This window comes from Macaca mulatta, chromosome 12 (assembly GCF_049350105.2).
Source record: "Macaca mulatta isolate MMU2019108-1 chromosome 12, T2T-MMU8v2.0, whole genome shotgun sequence".
In the NCBI taxonomy this organism is placed as follows: Eukaryota; Metazoa; Chordata; class Mammalia; order Primates; family Cercopithecidae; genus Macaca; species Macaca mulatta.
The window spans coordinates 80,976,396-80,984,524 of NC_133417.1; the positions used below are offsets into that span (position 1 = coordinate 80,976,396).

General features: G+C 42.6%; 1 non-coding gene across 1 annotated transcript; it reads left to right on the plus strand.

The window, feature by feature from the left end:
* The first annotated feature begins 5,142 nt into the window (after positions 1 to 5,142).
* Positions 5,143 to 5,659, plus strand: LOC699687 (large ribosomal subunit protein eL21). Its single transcript, XR_003721568.2, has one exon. It is a non-coding gene; the product is annotated as a large ribosomal subunit protein eL21 (transcript).
* The last annotated feature ends 2,470 nt before the right edge of the window (positions 5,660 to 8,129 follow it).

Here is an 8,129-nt window from a genome sequence, read left to right on the forward strand (position 1 = left end):
TTTATCGTTTTTCTTTAGAGTTGGCAGCTTCAGCTTTTTAGGTTACATTAAGACTTTTGGTGCCATTCATACAATGTTAGTGGGAATATACTTGGTAAAGACTTTTGGAAGGACAATTTGATATTATCTATCAAAATGTAAAATATATATAACCCATTAAGTCTACTTCTAGTAACCCATCCAGAATAAAAACTCACACTAGAGCACAAGGAAATATGTACAAAAAATGTTTGGTACAATATTATTATTGGTTGAAGACAACCTAAATAGCCATTAGTATGAGAATGGTTATATAAGCTGAAGTATGTTGAGACTGTACAATACTATACCTCTGCTAAAAAGAATGAAGTGGATCTGTATGTATTGGTATGAAAGAATGTCAATAATAAATTCTTGCAGAAGCTGCGTGGTGAGTACTTACTTTTCTCTCTACTTTTTTGAAAGTTTGAAAATTTCTATAATAAAAAAGTTTTTAAAATATCATCTGGAGCTCCACTTCTATTTAGGATCTAGAAAGTTTCAAGATAACATCGCTCCCATCCTAACAACAAGAAAAAAAAATGGATAATTTACAAAATCATAATTTTTCTTTAACCCATTAGAGACCCTGAGGATAAAGGCAACTGTATGAACTAAATTCCGAAGACTGACAAACTTCTTCGAGGAAAAAAAGGAACACTTAAATTTTTACCTTTGTCACAGCACAGAAGGAAGAGGTGACTACCATTTAAGGTAGGTTAGAAAAAAAGGAGCAATATTTTTAACAAATGCCTAAAGACTAGATGTGGGCTAGTGTATCAATTTAGAATAAATGGGAACCCTGGGCCTCTACAAGGAACTTTGCATTTATTCCCAAGCTCTTATGCACCCAGTGACCACAAAATAGATTGGGAGGAATAGTTGGAGATAGGGCAGAGCCCCCTTTGGAGACTCAGTCATACAGGTAAGACCAGCTGCAGGGCGGAGTGGTATGAAACAGAGTCCACCTCCCCAGAACCTTCTCTCTTAACAACATAAAAGCTGTAAGCAGCTTAAGGGGAGGAGAGTAGTAGCAGAGCTTGTCATACCAAGAATCCAGGCAAAGATCCACTGCTTCTGGCCAGGTGTCATAGCTCATGCCTGTAATCCCAGTACTTTGGGAGGCCAAGGTTGCAGACTGCTTGATCCCAGGGTTTCAAGACCAGCCTGGGCAATATGGCAAAACCGTGTCTCTATAAAAAATACAAAAATTAGCCGGGCATGGACGTACATGCCTGTAGCCCCAGCTACTCAGGAGGCTGAGGTGGGAGTATCACCTGAGCCCGGGGAGGTAAAGGCTTCACTGAGCTGTGAGCATGCCACTGCACTCCAGCCTGGTGGACAGAGTGACACCCTGTCTCAAAGAAGAAAAGAAAAGAAAAATCAACTACTTCCGGGGAAAGAATAGAAACAAAAGCCCCTTGGCCCTGGGAGAGGTATAAAAACCTCCTGGGCCTGGGATACTGCAGTAATACAAAGCAAGGGTCTGCTCCAAATAGGGAGAAGCTGGAAACTCTCCCCTGCCCAAGACTCAGCACAGATGTCTGACTTCTTTGAGAGGGGCATCCATCAGGAGGAACACTGAAGAGGCTCCATCCCTCAGGCCCAGGCACACAGGCCCTGCTGAAGACTGCAGATGGATCACGAAAACCAAGATCTCCCTGGTCCTACAATGAACCTAGCACTAAATTGGTGTAAATGGCTGTCTACTAGCAGGGGAGGGACAAGACCATAGAGGGAGCCCTCCCCTCCGTGGTACAGATATTCAGGAACAGTTGACAACTGAAAGTGAACCACAAACATGGAGCATCTCTCCAGCACCCCAGGCCTAACATCAAACACAAGGAAATAGCCATCCCCTGCCAGAGGCATTTGAATCTGTTGTGCACTGAAGACAGAGATAGCAGCAACATGGCAAAACCAGCTCAATGGCTGACTTAATTGACTAATTCTACCACACTAACATGCTGACAAAAAGAAGAGGTGTGCTCATCGCTGGACTTACATACTCTTTGCCTCAGTCTCTACTGTTCTACACATATCTGCCATTAAAGAAAAAATTAAATGATATGGTTTGGCTCTGTGTCCCCACCCAAATCTCATCTTGTAGCTCCCATAATTCCCGTGTGTTGTGGGAGGGACCCGGTAGGAGATAATTGAATCATGGGGGTGGGTCTTTCCCAGGCTGTTCTTGTGATAGTGACTAAGTCTCACAAGATCTGATGGTTTTAAAAAAGAGTTTCACTGCACAAGCTCTCTTCTCTTGTCTGCTGCCATGTGAGGTGTGCCTTTCACCTTCTGCCATGATTGTGAGGTCTCCCCAGCTACCTGAAACCATAAGTCCATTAAACCCCTTTCTTTGGTAAATTGCCTAGTCTCGGGTATGTGTTTAGCAGCAGCATGAAAACAGACCAATACATTAAACAACAAAGAAAGCAAGAAAAAAGACATATTGTCAAGTGATAAAGCAATAATTAATTAAAATCTAAATTCAGAGATGACTCAGGTGTTAGAATTATTAGGCTGGTACTTTAAAATAACTATGTATAATATTTTATTTTTTTGAGACAGAGTCTGGCTCTGTCACCTAGGCTGGAGTGCAGTGGAGCCATCTTGGCTCACTGCAGCCTCCACCTCCTGGGTTCAAGCAATTCTCCTGCCTTGGCCTCCCTGAGTAGCTGGGACTACAGGCATGCACCACCATGCCCGGCTAATTTTTTTTTATTTTTAATAGAGACAGGGTTTTACCCAGCAGCTTGGACCAGGAGCTCCTGGTCTCAGGAGCTTGAGACCAGCCTGGCCGACATGGTGAAACCCTGTCTCTACTAAAAAATACAAAAATTAGCCAGGTGTGGTGGCACGCATCTGTAATCCCCGCTGCTCAAGAGGCTGAGGCATGAGCATTATTTGAATCCAGAAGGCAGAGGTTGCAGTGAGCCAAGATTGTGCCATTGCACTCCAGCCTGGGTGACAGAGTGAGACTCCATTTAAAAAATAATCATCATCATCATGAAAGAAAACAAGAAAACAAACCACACATCCAAAAAAACTCTAAGTGCCCCAAAGAGGAAAATAAATCAAATAAATATCAATGACATGAAAGTCAAACTACTGAAAAGGTAAGATAAAGAGAAAATTTTGAAGGCAGAGGAAAAAGCAATGCAGACAGAAAAACAAAGACGACATATTACTTACAATATACTTCTCATTGGAAACTACATAAGCCAAAACAATGAAGCAACATCTTAAAGTACTGAAAGAAAAAATACCTGTCATCCTAGAATTCTATACCCTGCAAAAGATCTTGCAAAACTAAAGATGAAATAATAGACTTTTGGGGAAAAAAAAAAGGCTGAGAGAATTTTCCAACAGATCTGCACTAAAAGAAACGTTTAAAGAATTTCTATGGGCAGGAGTATGATATTAGATAGAGATCTGCATACATGAAGAAATAAAGAGCTCCAGAAATTATAAAAATAAAGCTAATTTTTTAAATTTTACCTTTTTTCTTTTGTTTTTTTGAGACAGCATCTCACCCTGTTGTCCAGGCTGGAGTGCAGTGGCACAATCACAGTTCCCTGAGGCTTCAGCCACTCAGCCTCAGAAGATCCTCCCACCTCAGCCCCTCAAGTAGCTGGGACTACAGGCGTGTGCCACCACATGCAGCTAATTTTCATATAGATATGTATTTTTTGGTAGAGGTAGGGTTTCACCATGTTGCCCAGGCTGGTCTCAAACTCCTGGGCTCAAGCAATCCACCTGCCTCGGCCTCCAAAAGTGCTAGAATTACAGGTGTGAACCCCTGTGCCTGGCCTTAATTTACTTTTAATCACTTTAAAACATAATCAACTGCCTGAGGGAAAAATAGTACTATCTGACTATCTGAAGAAAAAAATAGTACTTTAAGGGTCAAAACATATGTAGAAATAAATTGTATGACAACAATAAGGCAAGATTGAGATAATTAATGTTTCAGAAGGATCCTTCTCAAACACTATTCTCCCATATATATGATTTCTTGGCTTATTGAAGCCTGCTTGTGTAGAAAAAAACATGAGCGTTGATGTCTCCCCAGCCTTTAGCTGTGGGACCATGAGTAGAATGTTGAGCATCAGTTTCCTCATCTTTAAAATGAGAGGGAAGGGCCAGCCACGGTGGCTCACGCCTGTAATCCCAACACTTTGGGAGGCCGAGGCAGGAGGGTCACTTGAGGTCAGGAGATCGAGACCAGGCTGGCCAACATGGTGAGACGCCGTCTCTACTAAATATATAAAAAATTAGCTGAGCATGGTGGTGTACACCTGTAATCTCAGCTACTCGGGAGGCTGATTCAGAAGAAGAGCTTGAACCTAGAAGCTTGGCTGCAGTGAGTCGAGATTGTACCACTGCACTCCAGCCTGGGCAACTGAGCGAGACTGTGTCTCAAAAAAAAAAATATATGAGACAGAAGAAAAAAGTAATACCTAGTGTGTGGCTCCCTGTGAGAGGCAAATGAGTTCACTATGAAAAACAATTGGCCCTGTGCTTGGTATATGACAGGCACACAATGCCGATGTTAGGAGTTGTCTCTCCTCACCACCATCACCACCACTCCCCTCACTGCACTATCCTCATTGCTGCATATTTTGTTTATGGTTTTAGACTCTGTTTACAGATCTCGTTGATATACACCACTCTTAGAATAAGACATTTATTCAGCCAGAAACCATATTTTTTGTTCTTTTGCACCTGGGAAACCTGTAAACTGCTCTATTTCTCACCTTCTTGCCCTTCTGTGTCAATGTTCCTTAAGACATTTCTTCAGAACTCCTTTAGCTCCCATAATAACTGTGTGTTTGCTGATCCTATTATTCAATCCCATTATAATAATTGTCATTAAACTGAAGTTATTTCTCTGGCCCAGTAAATAAATGACACATGGGAATATTTCTAGGTAACAAATCACTCTGTACTCAGACATTTTTATAACATCCTAATGCTTGATCAAATTCATCATCTTTTTGTACAGTTTCAGAGCTGAAAGAGAAGTTAGAGGATATCTAGCCCATTCTCAAAGAGAAGCCACTCAGCCAGTTAATGGCAGAGCCAAGACTGAAACTCCCTTTCAGCCGGAACCACTCTTCCAGTAATTCACCAAAATGATGAACACAAAGGGAAAAAGGAGAGGCACCCGATATATGTTCTCTAGGCCTTTTAGAAAACATGGAGTTGTTCCTTTGGCCACGTATATGCGAATCTATAAGAAAGGTGATATCGTAGACATCAAGGGAATGGGTACTGTTCAAAAAGGAATGCCCCACAAGTGTTACCATGGCAAAACTGGAAGAGTCTACAATGTTACCCAGCATGCTGTTGGCATTGTTGTAAACAAAAAAGTTAAGGGCAAGATTCTTGCCAAGAGAATTAATGTGCGTATTGAGCACATAAAGCACTCTAAGAGCCGAGATAGCTTCCTGAAACGCGTGAAGGAAAATGATCAGAAAAAGAAAGAAGCCAAAGAGAAAGTTACCTGGGTTCAACTGAAGCGCCAGCCTGCTCCACCCAGAGAAACACACTTTGTGAGAACCAATGGGAAGGAGCCTGAGCTGCTGGAACCTATTCCCTATGACTTCATGGCATAATAGGTGTTAAAAAATAATAATAACAATAGTAAAAGACCTCTGGGCTAAAAAAAAAAAATAAAAAGAGATTGAAACTCAGGGTTCCTGCTTCAACCCATCATTATAAAGTGGACTGGCTAAGTGATTTTTAAAAATCAAGTAATCATCTCTATATCATAGTTAGAGATCTTGAGCTAGACATGGTGGCATGCACCTGTAGTCCAGCCACTTGGGAGGCCAAGGTAAGAGTATCACTAGAGCTCAGTAGTTCAAGCCTGCAGTGGGCTATGACTGTGCTACTGCACTCCAGCCTGGGAGACAGAGCAAGACTCCATCTCTAAAAATAGAAAAAGGAAAAAGAAAGAAAAACATAACTAGGCCGAGCGCAGTGGCTCATGCCTGTAATCCCAGCACTTTGGGGGGCCAAGGCAGGTGGATCACCTGAGTTCAGGAGTTCAAGACCAGCCTGACCAACATGGTGAACCCCTATCTCTACTAAAAATACAAAAAATTAGCCAGGCATGGTGGTGGGCACCTGTAATTCCAGCTACTCAGAAGGCTGAGGCAGGAGAGTTGCTTGAACCCAGGAGGCGAAGATTGCAGTGAGCCAAGATTGCGCCATTGAACTCCAGCCTGGGCAACAAGAGGAAAACTCTGTCTCAAAATAAAAGAAAAGAAAAGAAAGAGAGAGAGAGAAAAAAAGAGAAAGAAAGAAAGAAGAAGAAAGAAAGAAAGAAAGAAAGAAAGAAAGAAAGAAAGAAAGAAAGAAAGAAAGAAAGAAAGAAAGAAAGAAAGAGGGAAGGAAGGAAGGAAGGAAGGAAGGAAGGAAGGAAGGAAGGAAGGAAGGAAGGAAGGAAGGAAAGAGAGAGAAAGAAAGAAGCAAGGAAGGAAGGAAGGAAGGAGGGAAGGAAGGAGAGAAGGAAGGAAGGAAAGAAGGAAAGAAGGAAAGAAAGAAGGAAGGAAGGAGAGAATTAAGGATCTCTAAAATGTGCAAAAATGCCATAGTGAAGACTTTTATAGATGAAAATACTTTAATACCACAGGAGAAAAGAAGCCGTATTAATCCAAAGTTGTAGCAGCATTAATTATTGTTGTCACTGCTGTTCAAACAATTGAGTTTTTTTTTCTTTTCTTTTTTTTTTTTTTTTGAGCCCAGGCTGGAGTGCAATGGCATGATCTCAGCTCACCACAGCCTCCACCTCTTGGGTTCAAGCAATTCTCCTGCCTCAACCTCCCGAGTAGCTGGGATTACAGGCAAGTGCCACCACGCCTGGCTAATTTTGTATTTTTAGTAGAGACAGAGTTGCTCCATTTTTTTCTTTTCTTTTCTTTTTTTGAGCCCAGGCTGGAGTGCAATGGCGTGATCTCAGCTCACCACAGCCTCCACCTCTTGGGTTCAAGCAATTCTCCTGCTTCAACCTCCCGAGTAGCTGGGATTACAGGCAAGTGCCACCACGCCCGGCTAATTTTGTATTTTTAGTAGAGACAGGGTTGCTCCATTTTGGTCAGGCTGGTCTCACACTTCCAACCTAGGATTGTCTTGATCTCCTGACCTTGGGATCCACCCGCCTCAGCCTCCCAAAGTGCTGGGATTACAGGCTTGAGCCACCGTGCCTGGCTCAATTGACTTTTTAAAGTTAATTTTAATATCATACTTTGGTAGACTAAAGATGGCCACAAATTTTCACTACCCTTTTCCTGGAATCTAGGCTGATCTCAGTGACCTGCATGACTTATAGAACTGGGCAGAAGTGAGGTCCTGGGACTTTTTTTTGTTAGAGACGGGTCTTGCTGTGTTGCCCAGGCTGGAGTGCAGTGGCTCTTCATGGATCTGATCATTGCTTCAAACTCCTGGGCTCAAGCAATCCTACTGCCTCAGCCTTCTGCGTATCTAGAACTATAGCCACGTGCCACACTGCACCCAACCTTGAGATCCTGGGACTTCTGATGCTTAGTCATAAGAAGTCTTGCAGCTTCTATCCAGGTCTTTTGGAATCCTCTCTCTGAACACCCTGAACTGTCACAAAAGTCTGACACAACCTAACAACTACAAGGAAAAAACAAATGTAATGGCCCAACGCATCAATAACTTCCCCAAAGAAGATATATTGATGGCCAGTAAACACATGAAAAGATGCTCAGCCTCAGTAATCAGTAGGAAAATGCAAATAAATACCACAATGAGCTGGGCGAGGTGGCTCACACCTGTAATCCCAGCACGTTGGGAAGCCAAGGAGGGCAGATTACTTGAGCCCAGGAGTTGGAGATCAGCCTGGGCAACATAGCAAAACTCTGTCTCTACAAAAAATACAAAAATCAGCCAGGACTGGTGGCACATGTGTGTAGTCCTAGCCACTTGGGGGGCTAAGGTGGGAGGATCACTTGAGCCTGAGAGGTCCAGGCTGCAGTGAGCCATGATCACACCACTGGCTTCCAGCCTGGGTGACAAAGTAAGACCCTATCTCAAAAACAAAACAAAACAAAACACACCAAAACACAATGAGATACCAC